The sequence below is a fragment of the Falco rusticolus genome, chromosome 3 (assembly GCF_015220075.1).
Source record: "Falco rusticolus isolate bFalRus1 chromosome 3, bFalRus1.pri, whole genome shotgun sequence".
NCBI lineage: Eukaryota > Metazoa > Chordata > Aves > Falconiformes > Falconidae > Falco > Falco rusticolus.
The window spans coordinates 57,955,941-57,977,162 of NC_051189.1; the positions used below are offsets into that span (position 1 = coordinate 57,955,941).

The window sequence follows — 21,222 nt, forward strand, 5'->3', positions numbered from 1 at the left end:
ACTAAGAGTATGTAACAGTAAATAAATGTAATAATATGCAGCTTGATGAAATCAGATCCTTTTCCCATATATTTTCCAGGAAGCAACTTCACTGGCACTTTGATATTACACTTTGTTATGTGTACTGCAGCACTCTCAAATTCAAAAATTTGCATCTTTTTCCCTCTGGCAATACTGTTAATAAAACAAAATGGGAATTATTTTTTTAATGTGGAGTTGTGCTAACCAAATACAGACACATATATGTAAGCAGCTATTTAAGTAAAAACACAGTGCAAGAAACAAAGCCTGGATTTTCAGAAACACAGGGGGTTGAACTCCCAGCAAATATTTAGATACCTTAGATAGGAAGATGTATTTAATAAGTTTCAAATCCAAGCACAGTCTGAAAAACTAATCCCTTATTTTTTTGCCTACTGAGGAATGGTTGACTGTAAAGACTTTAGCTATAAATGCACATTGCAAGTTCTTGGAGCTCATTGCTTGTAAACCTGTCTCCTATTTACATTTCTGAATTGGATCTGGATTCTTGAAAACCTGACCTGAACTGTGAATACACAACCTAATTTCCAGACTATAACAGTAGTTCTTTCAACATGCCAAAAGTGAGTGTGCCACAGTGGAGCCCACACTTGACACTCTGTTTGGGCATGTTACTGTAGGTGTTGTTCCTTGAAATTATCATATAATATTTGTACCTGCTGGTGCTGGACATATTAATATACTCTTGCAAGTTTTCCCTTCAGTTCAGATGGACTATTTAATATCTGAGCAGCCAATACATAGGAGACTTAAACCCTATAAAATGTGGAGATACATTAGGGTGGATGTGTGGTCAGAACTAAGCCCACATGTTACTAAAGCTCTCCTGAAGCAAGTACTGTGGGTCATACCATTCTTCACAGTTTGTTAAGAAGCGCTGCCTTTTGTTCTTCCTGAGCCTTTGCTGCCAATCTCTCATTCTCCTGTGGTGGCAATGCAGCTGAGTGATGATAAAGCAAGTTTAGCAGTCAGTCATTTTAGGAGAAGCTTGTCATAAATTTGGTGGAGAAATTGCATGTTGAAATTGTACAGCTTTTGTCACATAGGTGGTGGACTAGAGAATAATTAGGACTCTCCTCTTGTAAATATGTGAATCCCAGAAACTAACCTGTGAACTTAGAGGAGACTTAAGCAAGCCAATTATCTCTGAGTAATCTGACCATGTGACGTTTAAGTTAGCTAGATATTAATGTAGTTGGACATCACTGTTCTTGACGTTACTGCAAGGATTGTCTTTTTAAGCTCTTCACTGCAACTATCTTTCAAAAGGCAATATTTGGATGAGTTATTGACATTTCAAAGTGTGATTTCTTTGTAAGAAAAATAAAAGAGACTGTAAAAGTTGTTCCCTCTTCCTCAATCTGGAAATGTACCTTTTTTCTTTGCTGCTGCTGTTAGCAAGAAAACAAGCTTCTGCTGGTTTTTACTCCCAGTGGTTTTCTGAACACTTAAACTTAAGGTAAGGTAAGCAGAATTCTGTATCATTGCACACACTGGTATCAAGCTGGTCTCACAGAATTTTATTAGTGATGCTTCTAGATTGGCTTAGAAATAAATTAGTTTAAATTGCTAGAAACTCACTCCTAATGTGGACACATTTAGAAGTGGATATGACTGATAAGGTCTTTTTTTAAACTTAAATGGAAATGCAGTGGAAATAAGAGCGATTCCCTCAAAGAGTTTGTTCCAATTGACTGTATCAGTTCAATGATTTTAAACTGATTTCCTTTTATGCCATGCTGTGCAAACAAGCTGTACATTGTTATCAGTTGCATTCATTTGAATCCACTGAAAACTGTACAGGTACAATTTAACCCAATAACAATTTTGAAGTTTAAGAGCCCTCTTTAACTTTCTGGGTCGAAATCAGTTCTCAGGGTTGTTCTATTTGAGTTCGTTTGTGCCTGCATGGTTTGGTTACTTTTATATCTGGAAATTTTTAAAAGCTACAATAAAACACAGAGCACAGTGAGAAGCATTGTTACTAACAAACTTTTCAAAGCTGACCCACACTGGGAAAGTTCTGCACTATGAGACAGTTATATTCCTCCAGTCATTAGGGGACTGGTATACACAGCAAATACAGAAATGTAGGTACACCAGTTTTGCATGTTATTCAAACCTAAGGCTGTTCAGAAGTTTTTCAGTTTTGACATAGACTATTCAAATGTGTTTAATACAACCTTTGTGAGATGGAATTTACTGTTTTTGGTACAGTAGCCACCTACTTTATTAAGCAAACTACCTCATGATGCTGATGAGTACAGGCTGTGATTCCTCACAGCAGAAAGCACTTTGTCACCTGATCCAGCAAAGGACTCGGATATCCTTAAAGTCTTGAAAGAAAGTATGTACTTTAGCTTTTCTGCTCAGTCCCCAGTGACATGAAGGCTTTACTGCTTTCATATAATCTCAAAAGTCTACCTTTCAATTTGTTTTGAGAATCTTATTTTATGCTACTTGATATCTAAGATTATATTAAATAGTTTGGCTAAGAGTTAAAAGTTATTCAAATGACAGCAATGATGAAGGGCTGCTGTGTTTCAATCAGATATATGTTGGGAAGAAAGTCAAATGCCAAAGACAAGAAAATAAAAGCCAATACAAACTAGAAGAAGAATGTGATTGATAAAAACAACATGAACAACTTTTTAGCTACTATAAATTGCTATGAAGCACCACAAGAATTGACATATATAATCTTTCTACCAGCTTCAATGTAGTTCACTGTAACTCAGAAGAGCTATGCAGGTAAAACATCACATTATATTATTCTTATAGATAATTACTAATAAACATAAATTTAGAAAACCAGCATTCAGGAAGGAAAGTATCATGTGGGTATTGAGCAAGAACATCTGTTCAGTGTGAAGTACTGACTTGTTTTTAAGCAGCCAGTACTGCATTTTTCAGTGTGCTTAATGCTTTTGGGGTGTTCCTAGCCCAAGCAGGAATATCTAAAACAAACAAGTTGTTCTTGTGTGTTTCCTAAAAAAACCAAAACCAAACCAAAACCAAACCAAAAGCAAATGCAAAAACTGCTTGCAGCAGGAAGAAGGAAGGGAAGAATGAAAATTATGACTAAATCCATGCTCCAGGCTGAAGAGTGACTTGTCACCTGAGAGAGAATTATGACCCAGCTCAAAAGTTCTGCCTCCCTGATAAGGTTATCAGATGACCTGTTAAAAGTCACCTGTCAGGGCAGATCCTCTAGCGCCGTGGGGGAAAATCCAATCCCTTCTCAAATGAGAAGGAAATGTAGACAAAGGGTTTACACAAGAAATTATAATTATCTTTGATCTAATTTCAGGTAAAATAGCAAAACTGACTCAAGCTTGAAGACGTTAACTTTTTTCAAAATGTAGAAAAAAAATGAATTGCTTGGTGACGAAGGCATATGGAAAATGTGTATGAAACATATTCTGTCTTGAAAGGAATGAAAATCTACATCAAACCCTGATTTCCCATTTACATTCAAATTAACAATTTTCAGCCTTGCTCAGTGACAGGTTGGAGGTCACTGTGAGTGACCTAATCTTTTTATCTATTTGCTTGTGTCTATGACAAGAGTCCTAGTTAATAATGCAACAGATCAGCTGAAAATACTGGTTTGGTGTGAGAAATTCCTAATGATCAGCCTGCCTGTCCTGAGTACAAAAAATATTGACACCTCACTCACGGTCACCACAGTTTACAGATAAAAGCATTTAAACAAATCTGGACACAAGAATCACTTCTTGTTGGGAGACCCGAACTAGCAAGAGGACATCACCAGTTCCCAGAAGACATTTAGACAAAGGAAGATGGTAGCCCTGGCACACATGAAAGAGGACGGACCAGTCTTGTGTTACTTTTAAGTGAGTTATTCTCATTTCTTTCCACATATTTCTCCATTCATTAAAAAAATGCCTGTAAAAGAGGCCTTGAAGAAATTCAGTTTCAAAGTTTGTAGGAGTTGTCAGATACAAACTCCTGTAACTTCCTTGGAGACATCAGCTGCGTGTCTGATGATAGTCCAACAGCTTTTATTTCCTTCTTTTTTTTTTGTTTGTTTCTCTTTTATTTAAAAAAAATCAGTTTAGTACAGGTGGAAATTTTAAAACTTGCCAACATGATCCTGAAACTCTGATGGCTGAATTCACATAATCATTCCAGTGGCTAAAATCAGAGGTTTATTTTACATAATTTCCACAAGGACAAGAAGCATTGTCACAGAAAAAACCAATTTGAATAAACTTTTCTCTCCCCAATTCACATATTATTTATTTTCCACTTAGAATTTTATTTAGCCAGAGATTTTGGAATTAGTGCTTATGCTCTCAGCCTGAGATAAACCTCCCTTTTCTCTAACCCCTAGACAGCAAAATAATATTAGCGTTTCTCACATTTACATAATTATTAAAAATGAATGATGCATTTTATACTGGCTTAGTTAAAAGCTAAACCCAGACATTTTCTGCTGGCTGAGTTAAAAGGTAGACCCAGGCCATCTATTTAATACATAAGAAGAGAAAGAAAACTCACCCAAACGAATTTTGACACTTGAAAGTAAGACCTTTTGAATCTCTAGACTACAGGAATTCTTTCTGAATATCACAAGGCCAATACAAAATCTTTGCAAATGCCAGGAAAGTGAATCCTACAAGTCCGTACAATTTCACATGCACATAGCAAATCTTCCACACCTCTAAGTCTATGAGATGCAGGAAAGATAAATCCTTAACCAATGCTCCAATTTTTGAGTTCTCTTCCTACCATTTTCTGCCCCAGCCTGAAACTTCCTCTTCTTAGTCACTCCTCTAATATGACCCCTTTGTCACACACACCTACTTCTCCTACAAACATGGTGTTTCTTTTGGAACAAAAATCTGTCTGAGACTTTGCTGGCTCACGGTGAACCAGAAGGTAACCCAAACTTCTGACTGAAGACGCTCCCACAGGCTTACAGGATGTGAAAGAAAGGGTTAGAGTCAGGTCTGGATCCTCTTGTCCACATTGGTCATAAAATATTTAAAAATAAATAAATAAATACACTAATACAGATAGCTGTGAACATTTGATGAAAACAAGGATGCTCAGGAGAGCAACATGCAACCGGGTTCAGCTCAGGCTGTTCAGTTCAGCTCTGCTTTGCTTGAAAACCTTTACATGACCTCAATTTCTGTTTGCACGGATGTTTAAAGAATGTCTGTCTTAATACCAGCACCTTTATCTGCCTGGTTAACATTGCTGAGAACATGTGGTTTTTCATTATTTGTTATTCTCATCAAATTACAGAGTCTGAACAGTATCACTGTCAAATGCCAATCACCCAGCACAAAAAGCAAATAATTAAAATGGACAGATGATGAATAATCCACAGGCCAGGGTCTGCTTTTCATAAATTGTCTGTTATCAAATGATAAACAAATACATCTGTAATAATGAGGACTGTTCATAAACAACTTGGGAACTGGCAAAAATTATAAATTCAAGATTAAAATCAGTTCCAGTGAGTAAATCAGTCAGCTCTTTTTACCAACAATATTAATATAATTTACTTTTTATCACGGGGGATCTAAGAAGATATACAGACTGTGCGTAGCTGTAGGTCACAGCAGCAGCATCCACGGCTGCACTGCGCCTAGCTGAGAGGACAGTTTGAGGCTAGTTGGACGTTTTCCAGAAAAGTTATTACTTTGGAGTAATTATGCATTTTTATGCATAATTACTCCATACATTTATGCACCCCCACTTTTTATTTGGGGTTAAGCATACCCAGATGAAGAGTTATTTTGGAATGACCACGGTACTTCTGGACAATTTCCGGATTTAGGGAGACTTCGCTGCAGAGAGGAGGGCAGCACGCTGAGCCAGCAGTCTCCTCCTGTCACCTTTGTATTCTTCCAAGTCTGTCAAATTGCTGGCACGTCTGATTCTCTTCAGCCTTTAAAGACTAAAAAGGGCAATATTCAAGGTATTGGCTGAATTGGGTGAAGAAAAGAGCAACAAAATGTGTGTGTGAACTTGCCTCTGTCTAAGATTTCTCAGGGCACAGACTTCCCTACCTTCAGAATGGTTACAAAAAGCACGAACAGTTAGATTTCAATAATTTGAAAGGCAGCTTATTACATCCACAATGTCATTGTTTTCCATATAAAATTACTGTTTAATCCATGTACACCAGAAGTGAAATGTACTTATAAAATGAAAAGGAACTTTCTTAACAGTTCTCCTGAACTTGGCACTTAGGACTGTGGATGAGTCATATTTTCCTTGTTATCCCATTCAGTTGACTTTTCTATATGTCTTGAATGTGCTATGTATTAACAGCCAAGTAGGCCACCACAGCAGTTTTCTTTGAGATTGGGAACCTGCTGATTTGACCTGTTTATCAAGAGAAAAGTGTCATCTCAACAGGACAAGATTGCTTTGTATTTTTCCTCCCTATTTTCCTCTTGTGAACAATTTCTTTTTAACCCCCTAGAGCCAAGCAAAAAGCCACTGGTCTAGAGGATCCCCCCCACCATTTATCTTCTTTTCTAATATTTGTCTATCATTCAAGAAAAAAATACAGGAACTTTTTTTTTTTTTTAATATAAAAATCTAAATCGTGAGTTTGAAAAAGCATACCCTTATTGTTCTTTATGTATGTCTGTGAGGGACTCTTTGTGTCTATTTTTAAGCACAAGCAGTGGAATTTAGACTCTTAAAAGGGAAAATAAATGTATTTATGAACAACCCTATAATGATAAAGGGAAAAGTGCAAGACCTGTCATGACAGAAAGGAGAAGACAATAACTTCAAACCTTGCCATGTTCACACAACAGAATGGACTTCAGCTCTGTTGAGTGTGTTAGAGTACTTCAGGCTGGAAGGCACTATTCACTCTAATTTAAGTTAGTATTACAGTCAAAGAGCTTTCAGTTTTAAAAGCATCCTAAGCTGCTCTGAAATGTTCCAGAGCTTTGTTTTCATCACTTCCACTGCTACAAGTTAAAAGTAAGACCTCCTAGATCATTGTATTAGCCTCACTAAGGAAAACTGAGTCAATGGTACTTCCTCCTCCCCCATAAATTACATGTTGTCAAAAGAAAAACTGTGTTTAAAAGGCTACATTTCACATTCTTCAGGGTTCTGCATGCCACTTGGTCAAGAACTGAGCTTTCCATGACCTTCCACAGCCTGCCATGTGTGAAATTCATCCTACGTGACAATTTTAACATCAGTTACATCATTAACACATGTTCCTGTCTGCACAATGTTTTTTTGCACTTTGCCAGATGAGGCAGAGGCAAGATGAACTGTGACTGTGCACATGCAATTTTCCAATAAAAACAATATGGACATTATTATTCTTGGAAATACATTCAGAAAATTTTACTCTACGTTGTATAACATGCTTTTGGGTGACAGGTAAGCAAGGCACTGGGAATGTATGTTGAGTAAGAAAGAGGAGTCTATGAGTACAATAAATACCTGTGTGCATGTACTTGTCTACTTGTCTGAACACACAAATACAACTACCCATGCATGCACATACAGAATTATGTTAATCTTGACCTCTGCCTTTGCGTTTTGCTTTCGTTCCCATTTTATACGATGCAACAAATTTCAAGGTGTGCTTTAGTGTCTTTGGTTTCTTACAGGATGCTCCTTTTGGGTAGCATTTGACATACCTTGGCATATGACACTGGGAGGGATTATTTGGTCTATCCACAGCTTCCATGCAATCATATTAAATCCCAAAGTATCTCGTAGCACTAACCATTCTGACACAAACCATAAACCATCCCAAAACTACATGAAAACACATAGAACTTGCAGTAAATAAAAGGCTGAAACCTCAAAAGTGAAATGCTATGGGAAGAGAGCAGAACATCAAGGGCTCAGCCAGTGTCATGGGCCCTTCTAGGTAAGGGTGAAGGTGTCCAAGTGAGCCTTTCCTACAGAAAAATTATTTTATTTGACACCACAGATTAAAGCTAAGAGGTTGGTGTGCCCAGCATTAACTGGTTTGGCAGCTTAGTTCACTGCCAGTTCTTCGCTTCACAGAACAGCATATAAAGAGATATTCGGAAATGTGTTTTCTGGAAACAGTTTTCTTCAGCTTTAAGGTAAGCGTACATGCATGTGCATATATTTGTATAAAGGTGTTACTGGGACACAGAGGGAATTACAGTTAATAGCACCAGATGTCCTACGGCTTTGTGTCAAAGACAAAACCCCTGCAGCTCGGTTACTCGTGCAACCTGCTTGCTATGGGCTAAAAAAAAATTTCTGCTTATGAGCAAAATAATACACGTTATTTCACTGCTCATTCTAGCACCAGCCCTATAATTACTGCATTCTCAACTATCTTCCACATTCCCCTTGAGCTGTGAATTACAAGCTTTCAGCGTATTGGATACTAGTTCTGTGGCATGATTAGATTACCATTTCCACAGGTTGCCAAAGCAGAAGAATAGCTCATCTAAGTATGAATAGATTCATTTAATTGAAGAGAATTTTCTTTACCTTTCAGACTAATCATCTGTGTCTAGCACAGGGTAAAAAAGAACAGAAATTCTTTGCAAGTTAGCTTCTCTTAGAAAATAAAATGAAACCCCTAGATTTTCTATCCCAGCATTTGAAGTTATGCAGATTTGGGGGTTTTGTCTGGATGCTCAGCAGAGAGCTGTAGTTTGCACAATGCAGATACAGACCTGTTTTGTGTTGTAAACCGAACGCGCCAGTCACTAAGGAGGCCAGAGCATAATGGAAAGTAGCCATTTTGTGTTCATTTAGTACACAGGCTTGGAGAAAAGAAAGACACATATCCATGTCATTTTTTATGTACTATTGAATAGAATATAAAGATTATAAATATTTTATTAGCCATTTATAGGTTAAAAAGGTAATTTGCATGGACTAAATATTTCCTTTTGGAATTCACGAAAACATAACAGGTTTGAATTTGGAATAAGAAGCAGCATTTGAGGATATTTGTTTTTTGCAGGATGTTTATTGTGTGACCATTTAAATGTGTATGTTCAGAAATAGTCAGATCACCAGTATGCCAGCGGCACCCGTTCCAGTGCTACCAAGCAGCTGTAACCCCAGCCTAATGGGCAGCACCTATCAGATTTACAGCTTTCTTGCGCTTCCAGAACTGCAGGCAAAGCAGGCAGGTGAGTCCACTCTACTGTCTGTTCAAGTATACAGGTAATAGATCACACGCAACCTGCTTGTCTTTTTGATGTGGAAGCTGATATATGGCATGTGGCAATGCGGGTCAGAAGCAGCCTCAGTGGCTCACTGGCTCCACTTGCCCACCATTGATGGGACACTGGTTTTGCTCAAACGCATTCAAATCCTTGCCCTACACAATGGCATAAAGCAGACAGCCCACAGGTTGCCTTCCCAGCCGTTTGCATACAAAAGGGTTTTGTTGGATGCAAAGACTGACCCATGCAGAACACCAGAGAAGTTGGTGAAAACTCATAGGTTCTTCCAACGGTGAGCAGCCTTTGGGCCCATCCCTTACGTTTGTAAATGAAATTCCAGCCACACATTTTCAGCCTGCTTGGCACTCTTATCACCCATGTTTTAACTCTCCGGTTTATGATTCTATTATTTTAATATGGTCTCCAGACCATCTGCAAGCCACCTACAGGGCCTGGCAGCTCACACAGTTTGGGAAACATTGCCTTGTGATACTCCTTTGTAGTAATTACATTTAGAGCTTGTTAAAAAGCCAAATCTAAACAACTTTGGAGATGTTCAAGGAGAACCATAGATTTCTTCTTGACATGCATCATTATGTAGAAAAAGAACATTCCGTGAAACACAAGGATATTTATTATTCAACAGATTACGCTCCATTACAGCTTAAGCTAGTCTGGAAAGAAAAGGACAGCATTATTTAATTAATGATGGTTTGCAAATTACATCCAGGGAGAGAATAGCTGCCTTTTCAGTTTTTGTTAGCCCTCATGTGGCCGTGTGAGCACTGCTCACAGAAATACTACTCCCTTCTCCCTCACTGACACACAGACACACACATAGTTCTCCTGACTTTGTCCTGACTGTTCCTGAATGGTTTTCCATTCAAGAAAGCATCTAGGCAAACAAGAACATGCTGCCTGTACGAAAAAGAAGCCCTTTACCTCAGGGTGTCCATCTCTCTCTCTCTCTAAGACAAACACTCCCTGTGTTTTCTGCCGTGGCCTCTCTCCAATCCTTCCACCCCCTCCTCAGCCCTGCCTCACATTGCAGCCTTTCAGATGCTCTTCCTGAGTCTCGCTGTTTCCTGCAAGCCGGTGTGATTACAGTCAAATTCCTCCTTCCTTACAGACTCTCAGGACAGTAGTTTTTCTGCCTGGTAGTTCAATGCATCCTTCTATCACTAGCTTCTTGTGCACGTGCTGTTCTGCTTTCTATAACAATGCAGCAAATGTCACACTCTTTGTCCAGAAGGATAAAATCCCCATGTAAGCGCCTACTCAGCGCATAACGTATGCACAAAATGCCTGAAGTTTTCCAGCATGCTGGTTATGCCGTGATGTGGTACTGTTTTTCTGGAAATCCCAGTTACAACCTGACTCTTGTATGCTGGGTAATTTCAACCTGTATAATTTCAGTTCCTTGCTGTGAAAGGAAATCTGAAACAAATGCAAAGCACACTCACAATCCACTCAGCAAATATTGCCAGAAAACAAAAAGAGGAAAAATCTGGAAAAGCCTGTACCAATGGCTATAAATGCCTAGAAAACACATGCACTCTGGGCAAGTAATTTATCCCACTCTCCTTACAACAGCTATATTTGGATGGGATGAACTGCCTTTTGGCAGTGTCTGCCCCCCTCCCTGTACTGAATGGCAGGCCCAGATGTCTAATTTTGGATGGCCAATTAGGCAAGAGGAATCCCAATGCTAAACAACTCCAGCACATTGCTGCACACAGTTGCACCTATTTGTATTTAGTCCCTTTTCTCCATTTTTGTCAAGCTCTGAGATGAAAATCTGAACACAAAGAGATACTATTCTAGCCTCAGAGTTTATCTGTCTCGGATACAGTGGTTGTAAACGTGCAGAAGGGCTCCACTTTGCTGTTTGTCTAGCGCTGTGCAATGGAAATCAGCAGTTTGTAGACAGCTCTTTCAAAGATCAGAGAGAAGAAATGCTCCTTTCTTTCCTCTCTGATTTCCTCCGAGTTAACAACAGATATTGACCTTATGGATTCACTGTAGCACATTGTGAATTATGTATGAAATGCAATTTCCCTGTCTGCTGTGAACAAGTTTTGGCTGTGCTGTTTGCAGTTGACCTGTTGTCAGAGGGCTCACAGTATTCTCAGAGACATAGCTAAGGCAACCCAACTCAACAAAAATAAACTGTTCATTTTCAATTAAGAAAAATATTTTTTAATTTCTGAAAATCCTCCCAGCAAGCAGCTTGTCATAACTCCTCCTAACACAGTTTAAAACCTTTTAAAAGTACATGTTTTATTCTCCCAGGGGTTCAACATGCGCTTAAGGGTAAACTGCAATGTTAAGTAAATAGAATAGAATAGAATAGAATCCTACAATGATCATCTAGTCCAACTGTCTGACCACTTCATGGCTACCAAAAGTTAAAGCATATTATTAAGGGCATTGTCCAAATGCTTCTTAAACACTGACAGGGATAGGGCATCAACTACTTCCCTAGGAAGCCTGTTCAAAAAAAAACCCCACAAGCAAGGGAGATTCAAAAGTATGGGATGCCTCACTAGCACACCTAGAATCAAGAAATCAACAATGATTATAGCCTACCTATGCTTTTTTCCATCCAACGAAACTTACTTCAGTGAAGATCTCCCAGATTACATCAAATGAGTGATCTCAGATAATAGGTCCCATACAAAGAAAACCTAACTTTCAGATATAGCCTGGCTTATGCTAGTTCCCTGCTCAGTACATTTCTTGTGCCCTCCGATTCGGTCATCAGAGACCTTCTGTGAGTTTTATACGTGTGACTAGTCTTGGGGACTAAGGTGGAATTTGGGCTATCTTAATATGGCTCTAGAAGTTTTGCAGCCCACTAGCAAATCAGAAAGAATCAGCTGATTTTTCAGTGGGAAAACATATTTTTAGAATTCTACTCAGAACATTTCTCTGTAGTTGGGTTATTAAGAAGTTGGAACATGAGCACATTTCTATGGCATTATTCAATTTTCCTTCCTTTTGTTACATTCAGTTTTAAAGCTTCCAATCAGTGTTTTTCCCTCATCTTACTTTTATTGTCATCCTAGGAACAAAATGCCAACATAACAATGAAAAATAAATAAAGCACTTACTTATTAACGATATATAAAAGCCACAGAAGAGAACTGGATTACTGAAGTTATGAGGAAATTTCAACCAGGTGTTTTTTTCTCTCTCCTCTGTGCAAGCCCCATTAACAATGTACAGTGTGTGCATCAACAACGTACGCATGGTTCTGGATGTGTAGGGCAGGAGTTTAGCAGACCCCCCCCCAGCAACATGGGAACAGCATCCAACTCCACTGCTATTTTTCTGAAGCTCCAAGATTTTTTTTGGGGGTACAAACTACATTCACACTTGAGCTAATAACATAAGTAGAGGCAGAGATGTAAGCAAGCTACCCTTAACTGATGACCACAAGAGTAAATCTGACAGACACTTAAGTACAGCAAGTAGATTTGTGTCAACAGTTCATGCTGCTGATGCAAGGGTTGTCCTGTAAGTTGCATCCAAAAGCAAGCAGAGTTGGCTTGGAATGTTTACTTCTAAAAATTATTCATAAAATGGCTTATTTTAGGTGCACCAAATCCTGGTTTCCTTATGGGCATGTATAATTTGCACTCATGGAAACTGTAGGAGCCCTCTTTTCTCCTGCTCTCAAGTAGTTAAAAGTTAAACTGTTTAGCTATTTGCATGCAATGAATTTGTTGTTCCCTCACTTAGACCGCTATGTCCTGTTATACATTACACATCCAAGGATTAGATATTGTATACACTTAATTGCTTTTGATCCTGTAGTGGAAATAAATTTTATAAGCCAGCCAAACTTCTAACCACGTATACATCTGCTGTCTCCCTGAAGCTTGCTGACAGTTAATTCCCTTCACATCTTCTGTAAGCTGCACAAGAGGTACTATTCCCAGTGCCCCTGCAAGGTTACAGCCTGCTCCCATCCCGCATGACTAAATCAAAGCATTCCAAAAAACCAAAGGGACAGTCAAGTCTCAGGAATTTCAAAGCAAACGTTTTCTGTATGTCTGGGTCTTCAAATCCTGCCAAATCATTTCTCCTAGTAATCACAAGTGTTTTGTTTAGCACACCAGCTCAGCTCCTGGCTTCTATTTCACTGACAGAGCAGAGACTTTGATTCTGGCTTGACGTACACCTGGATAAATCCACCAATGTTAACAGAACTGCACAGGTATAACTGAAAAGAAATAGAGATCCAGGTCGGGCTTTGTGCACACAGATATCGTGTAGTAAGTATGCACCATGATTTTTGTAGTAAAACTGCACAGCCTGTTCAAAAGCACACATCCGTAGGGAGTGACAGCCTCCCAGGGGATAGCTTGTCACTGTGGTAAGGCAGCAGGCAGCCCATGACAGATAACACACCTGTCTTAACTGAGGACAACTCCAATACAGATTTTTCAATCCACCAGGCAGCCTGTTCAGAGAATGCTAGAGCTCTAGGAAAATGGCAATTCCATATAGCATCACTTAAATCAACATTTAATTTAAGCATGGCAAAGCCACCGAAAAGTGTTGCCCTGTACGTAGAGTGATTGAATATGGGACTGTGCTATGCTGTAAGGCAGAGCTGCCAGCTTGTGCCACCCCACCAACTCAAGGCCATGCTGGCTGGAGCAGAAGGTCAGACCTGAAGCTGCAAGGGTTTAACAGTAAGGTTTGCCCAGCTATGCCTAAGGGTGAGCTGGGAGGGAGCTGTCAGCAATAAAGAAGAGTAAATGGACTTATCGTAGCCAGTCTCAGATGGTTCTGAATCAATCGCACACTCTCCTGGGCCACCTCCAGTATGGCACTACCTGTGAGGGGCATGGGACAGAGATGCATCATCACACAGCTCTCCTTCTAGGTGTGATAATATGGTCTCCTTTGGTAAGAGCTGTAGCTCTTGATGTGCCTGCTCTGGGTGGATTCCCAAGGCAATGTCTCTCTGACATCTCCCTGGTCTTCCCTGGAGAAGGAGCCATCCACCATTCCCCTGGCTCAGCCCATGTTAACAGCGGTCTTTTATTCTCTGCTGCTACTGCCCCAAACAGAGCCGTTCAGGTAAGACTCCCTTTTTGTTAATGGATGTAAATCTAACAATCTTCCATAAGAATGGATGCAAGTTTTTAATCTAAATATGGAGTCTGCACATGACAGGAGAGAGAAGCAGAAGAAAAGAAGAAAGGAAGGAAAGCAAGCAGGTCCAGATCCGACACTAGGCTCCAACTCACCACAAAACCTAAGGACAGGTATAATATTCCCAGTTTTTCTCGTATGAGAAAGAGAAGCTTGTCTTTCTTACACACTGCTCCCTCATACTCTATTTCTCTTTTCCTAACACTCTCAGAAACTTCTGTCTTCACTCAGTCATCCTTGCTCTAAGTTTCTTAAAATTGCAATTGGATAATGTCCCTGGCTCTGGGGAAACCCCTTGTCAGAAGGATTCCTGGGGATATCGCCCCTATCTGATGAAACAGGGAGTAGCTAAATTGCCAAAGGACTGACTAAAGATATGGTTCTGTCTTTGTATTAGAAATCCCCTTTTACCAGCAACTTTTTTTAAGGAACCCTATAACACAATACGTATGCTTGTACATTCATGCTCCTGTTTTTTATTTTCTGTCAAATAAGATGCTGATTTTCTGAATATTGTGATCTGTGTGTGTGTTTCATTGGGAATTTGGACCTTAGCCTGAGCACTTGCTACCTTGACCTTAAAGATCCCAAATGTGTGGGCACCATTTGAAATAATTTCCCCAAACCTATCTAAATTTTTCACTCTCTCTGTGTTTACATGTCACACTTAATCACATGCAAAAGCCCTGTGCATAACAACACACAGACAACCCTGCAGTAAATGTAAAGAGGGGATTGCTTAAACCCTTTAGGTTTCCAGTGTCTTCTCTCTCTGCCCTGAGCCATGTCCTGCAATCTTATTTGCTTTAAAGTAACCCTCAAAATACTTTTCAGGAACTTGGTTAATCTGGTTTTATGCTTCTAATATTTCAGGGAAGACCATGAATGACATTTAGCTAACAGGCAGTGTGTAGCTATGGACATAATTGCTTCTGAGGTAAAAACCTTGAGCTGAATGTGCATATGGTTTACATTTGTTTTTTAAAAGAAGTCCCTCATAAAGCATGTTGCCTATCCCACAAGGCATAATAGTCTGCAGAAATGGTGGAGATGAAGTCTTCCCATTAATAATTAAATTTCTGTTGCTATCACAGTGGTGAGCATTAGGCAATTACCTTTTGTCTTTGGAGCTATTTGTTCAGATAGCTTTGTAAATAAATCCCTGCCTTCACGGGTCTGATCCATTAAAAAAAAAAAAAAGAAAACCAGCAAGCTACCTCTTGTTCCAGAAGACGCCAAGGACTTCTGCAAAAGTCATGGCTTCTGCCCCAACCACTATATGCATTTTGTTCACAGTCTTTGATGTATTTATCAATAAGCAATAAGCAGAAAGAAATGCCCACCACTTTTACTCATTTTATAGCTCATAAGAGAATATTTTTGAGAAACTATGTAAACCCTGAGTCAGCGCAAGGAGTTGTTAAGGCCACTGCTGTCAAATACATGAAGCGCTTGGAATTGCTTCTGTGCTTGACAAGTGTGGTGTGTGTGTGTCTCAGCCAGGGCACACGTACTGACAACACAATCTTTCCAACAACAACCTGCACAGCTCAGTGTTGCAACCTCATGCATGAGGGACTCGGGACTCGGACAGAAGAGGCAGAACTCAGGCACAGCTATTTTTGGGATATTCTTCCTACTGCCACCAAAGGGGATACAATGGATGGGACTTGTGAATACTGCTGTCCAGGTGTCCTCAACAAATCAGTAGGCTATTGGCCTGCTGATGCTGTCTCTTCCTTCAGTGGCAGCATCCCTAGCAAGCCACTGGCAAGCTGGGGCTCACCAGCTTCCATGTAGATGCTTGGAGCATACACGGTTTAGACTCCCACCCTGTCTCAGCACCCTCCCTCCACCTCTATGCCAAAATCCAACTACGAGAACTTGCAGTTTAAGGTGTGCTGCTTTTTTGCCATAGATTTTCAGACATCAGCAACATGTTGGAGGTACTGCCACTTTTTCCTTTCATTTTTGCTTGCTCTCAAGCACACATTTTTGTGGTAAGGAAGAACGAGGATGTTTCTGTATTTTGGAATGTAGAAGGCTATGATTGTGCCAGTGAAGCTATATTAAGAAGAAGCCTGAGCTAAAGTGTTTATAACCAATAATGAATTTAGCCACTCCTTTTTCTATTCACAAAGCTTGCAAAAAGTTTTTTTGATATTTTTTGTTATGCAGCAGCATTCTATAACACCTCTTATGGATCTAGGTCAGGTTTTAGCACTTGTTTATGAACAGCTCACTTCAACTGTACCTCGGCATATTCAATGTTTATGCTGTATGGCTGAGCAACTTTCATCACAACTCACCATTACTGCTCTTTGTTAATGGAAACTTTTGTAAAGGGTAGAGAGATTAACAACTTCAAAATACCTGCAAAAACATTCTCAGTATCTGAGAAATGAAAACTGCTCTTTGAACTTTCCATGAAAAATACCTGGAAAGAGTGAAAAATGCTGTTTAAAGAGACTTTGCGTTACTTTTCAGATAAAATGTATATAGGGGAGCTGGGGTTAAAAGTCCCTATCCCCAGGTCAGAAATAAATAAATGGAACACTGTAGTGTTTATTCCTAAACCGAACATTATACAGGATGGAATTCAACAGCAAAGTTAAATATAAAATAAATCCAACAAGATTATAGAAGGGCACTGTAACCCTGTCCCTGCAGTGACCCATGTAATAGCTCTATGGTGGTGCTTGTGATGACATGTCAGCAATCCCACATTAAATGTACTTTAAAGGCATATTAGCTTCTCCTCTTTGTGCTTCCAGAGGTGTTTCCTTCGATCCTTTATGAACACATTTCAGTGTCTTCTGTCCTCTTCCCCTTACCCCCACGTTATCTGCAAGCAGTGTTACGTTGCTCCCTCCTGACCTTCCTCCTCAGCTGATCGCTGCAGTGAGGAAAGTATTTCGAGATACCAGCTCATGTTTTTTCCCTCTTCTGTTTTTAGCAGAAATTCCCTCACAGCAGCTTGTTCAAAATAGCTGCCATGTGGAACCACTTTTGCAGACACATTTGCTTTAGTGCTGGCGAAGAGCTAACACTGACTTTGTGAGACACGGAGGTAAAAGAGGCAGATGTAGCCCTGGAGCAGCAATGGCAGGAGCAGTGATGGGTAAGGGCGCAAGGAGCAGGTCTCTGTACTGGGTAAATACTGTTTGGGCTGAGTGGAATCAAATTCTCTGGATGAACTGGAGGATGGGTAGGTATGCGGGGGATATTTAATATCATATTTTACACTTGTGAAGTTACATGTTAGATAGCATTTGATATAGGCCCTTGTCACTTGATTTCAATTAGCTCTTCCAGAAAATTAGCCCTAAAATTGTATGCTTGGGAGAGCTTAAAACACTATAGTTGCCCCACAGATGATGTGGGTAGGCGGAGGGAGCTCATCTGAATGAAAAAACCACAAACTTCTTACTCTGAGGCCACAATTACCACCTCCAAGTTTGAAGGCTGGTGATGGCAAGGACAATTTTTCCATGAGAAACAGCGTAGATGATGCCTGCTTTCCCCCTGGATAACTTCTTTCTCACTTCAGCCTCTCCTCTCTCCATATCTTCATCCCCCTTTTGCCAAATGCCCTGTTGCTTCACCTCTTCTCGGTATCTCCGTGTCCCTTGCTCCAGGCCCCTGGTGCCACCAGCTCAGCAGGGCCAGGCAGGGCGAGTGGCACCCCCGCCCCCACCCTCACCCTTCAGGGCTGCCGGGGCTGGAGCAGCTGGCTTTGCCAGTGGGGATGCAAGCCCCAATTGTGCTTTCATAGCCCACCACTGATTTTGACAAATCCCAGCAGAATGTAAGCAATCCTGAGATCTTTTCCTTATTAATTTGGCTGGAATTGATCAGTGAGTTAAAAAGTTATTCAAGGGGGCATGGGTTATTGGCCTCTGCTGGCCTGCAGGCAGTGGGAGAATCAAGGTTTAGAAAACCAGGTTAAAATCAGCTATTCCTTTTTTTTTTTTTAAAAAAAAAAAGGTAGAATTTTATTCAGAAGTAGCTGATTCATAATTATGCTGTAAGGTGTCAACAATGGGAAGTCTGAAACACCTGTAGCACACTGTCATCAACGCTGCTTGTGACAGAAGCACTGTGACACGGGCAGCTGCGGAAGAACCTGATCCTTAATGAACCGTCATCTCTGAACTCCTGAGCTGCCTTTGCTTGTGCATTGTCAGAAACTCATTTCCTATTCAAGTAGTAAGTTTTGTAACGGCAGTCAGGACACACACTTCTTCATCCATGAGGATACAAAGATGTATTCCCGCTTCTGGTGTAAAATTCCGTGTTAGGAGGAATTGCATCTGTCACCTGAGGTTCACATCTTAATGAACATTAGCAAATATCACCATTTGCTGCCATTTGGATCTTGCAGTGAAATGGCTGATTAGACTTGTTGGATGCAGGAGCTTTATTAAAATCCGTAAGTTCAGGCTATGTGCAAATAAATACAAGGTATATTCCACTGGCATGTATAGCTGTTTTCTCTGTGTATATACTTTTCATCTATAGAAAACTTTTCAACACCTGTTTTTGCTTTTCTTCCTGAAAAATGATGCAAAGTTATTCCCTATGCCTCTTACACTATTCTTTTTCACTGTGTGCTGACACATATGGTGGAAAAATGTTCACGGCCTTGTAGAAAGCAGTAAAAAAAATTACTGAGATTTCCTAGTAGTCCCATTTGTAGCAAGTATTGACAAATCTTGACATTTTATCATAAGATATTTTGTTAAAATACCTTTCTCAAAGCTCTGGTCCTCGAATTAGGTTAATATTCCTGTAATAAATCAATTGAACTGAAATGGTTTGAAAATCAGAATATAAGTAGAAATAAATTCTTTTTTTACATCTCATTATTATTAGGTACTCATCATACTTCCAGGTTTGGGTTTGATGCTGCATACAAATGACAGTGAATGGTCTGGGATATTTTAGACCTCATAACTCATGAACAACAAGTTAAAATGTACCCTCCCAGAAATCATATATGGTGATCTCAAATTTTCTGGGAGTTTCTTATGGGCAGGGAGAATAGAACTTACACAAATCCTCCTTTATATCTTTTTTTCCCCCTTAATATTTTAAAATCTGAACCTTTCAAACCACACCTCTGCTCTAAGCTAGCAAAGTCAACCAGAAAAATTTACAGGAAAAAAAAAAATTCCAATATTTAATTTTACTCATTCAAAAAAGAGAAGATGTGGCATTTTATGATCTTACACTGTGGTAATACTTGGAATTTTGTATTTGGTATCACAGAAATAAAATACATAAAAGTAAGGTTAAATGAGAAATGAACAGCCTCGTAGTCCTGGACAATTCACTAAATACTTTTTTAGAAAAGGAAAGCTTTCAAGGCCTCACACTATTAAGCAGGGGCCTGTACCACCCTGGTATTACAACCTCTTTTTTTAGGACCAGACAGCATAAACACAGACTGATATTACTTTTGGTACACTCTGCCTAGCACAGTTTGTGTGGGAGTTTTCTGAAAGCTTGCCCCAATAAATGATTTACTGGGACAGTAGAAAGATCAGGAAAGCGCTGAGCTGGCCTCTTAAGACAAATTACTTTCTTCACTCCCTCCTTGAAATCCTTTAAAAATTTCTTGTAATGATTAATTTTCCAGAATTCTAAAATCTGTTGAAGATCAGGACCATGACCACCACATATCTCTCCTGGGATAAAGGCATGGCCTGGTCTTGGATTGAATCCCATCTGGTGAATTCACGCGTTTGCTTTGGGTATCCATTTGCTTTACTTGTTACCTGAATTTTCCTACAGAACCATTAGGGTTTTGATGCTTTATAATGCTGCACATTTCACTACCAAACAAAACACAAGAGAGTGTTTTGCCCTCCTTTTTTATATTAATTTTGTCAAAATAATTTGTTTCAGTCTTAGTAAAGACAAAACCAGACTCGCAGGGAGGAAGGAAGAGGCAAGTGGGAAGATACCAATAAAGGCAGAGAAGACAGATAACGGAGATGGAACGAAATGACTCCATGTACTCAGGGGGCTCCCCTGCCTTTCCACATACTGGTACCTTGCTGGGACCCCTGAGGAGTTTCACAATCCACATAATAAAGAACCAGTGGTAGGAATCACATGGAGAAGAACAATTAAGGACAACAAGAAAAAAAATTACAGGCGTAATTGTGCCTTGTTAGAAGTACTTTATGATAATAAACAATGATATGTATTTCTGATGATAATGATTCTGCATTTCACTCTCTCCACTTATTCTAATTTCCCTCTACATCACCACTGCTGTCTCATACAGGATATTTGTGCGAAAGATGAGTTAGAAAATTAGATTCCATTACAAAAGCATCAGGTATAACAAGCAAAGCTATGGAAAATAAACTCTCTTCCTTTACTGCTTCTGCACCTGTCATTTCCAGTGGTTTCCACCACCCACCCATACATGTTAAACATTTTACAAGCATCACTAACTCTCATATTCTCTTCATTTTACTGAAGGAGAAACTGAGGCATAGAATAACTTGCCTACAAATAAGGACCTACCAAGCAGCTGGGCTAGGCACCAGGCCAGTCTGCAGTTGCATGCTTTAACTGTTTCTGATGCTTCTATGTAGAATATTATTAATTACTGGCAATTTGTAGTAGGCAAACCCATATGAAGGCCTTATTAGCTGTGTGTGAACACAGGGAGAAGAGCTTCTGCTCCCCAGAGGAGCTCACGAAAGGCTCACAGCTTTAATAGCCCATAGAAGCTCACATTGGGAAAAAAGATCTTTCAAAACATTGCTCCCATAGTAATTTTAATTATGACAGATCATTAGTCAGCAAA

The 21,222-nt window shown here is 39.6% G+C and overlaps 1 protein-coding gene across 3 annotated transcripts in view; it reads right to left on the reverse strand.

Moving 5' to 3' along the window:
- The window catches only part of DLGAP1 (DLG associated protein 1), a 432,610-nt gene that overhangs the window by 39,685 nt on the left and 371,703 nt on the right, over positions 1–21,222 (reverse strand). The gene's annotated exons all lie outside the window — the stretch shown is intronic.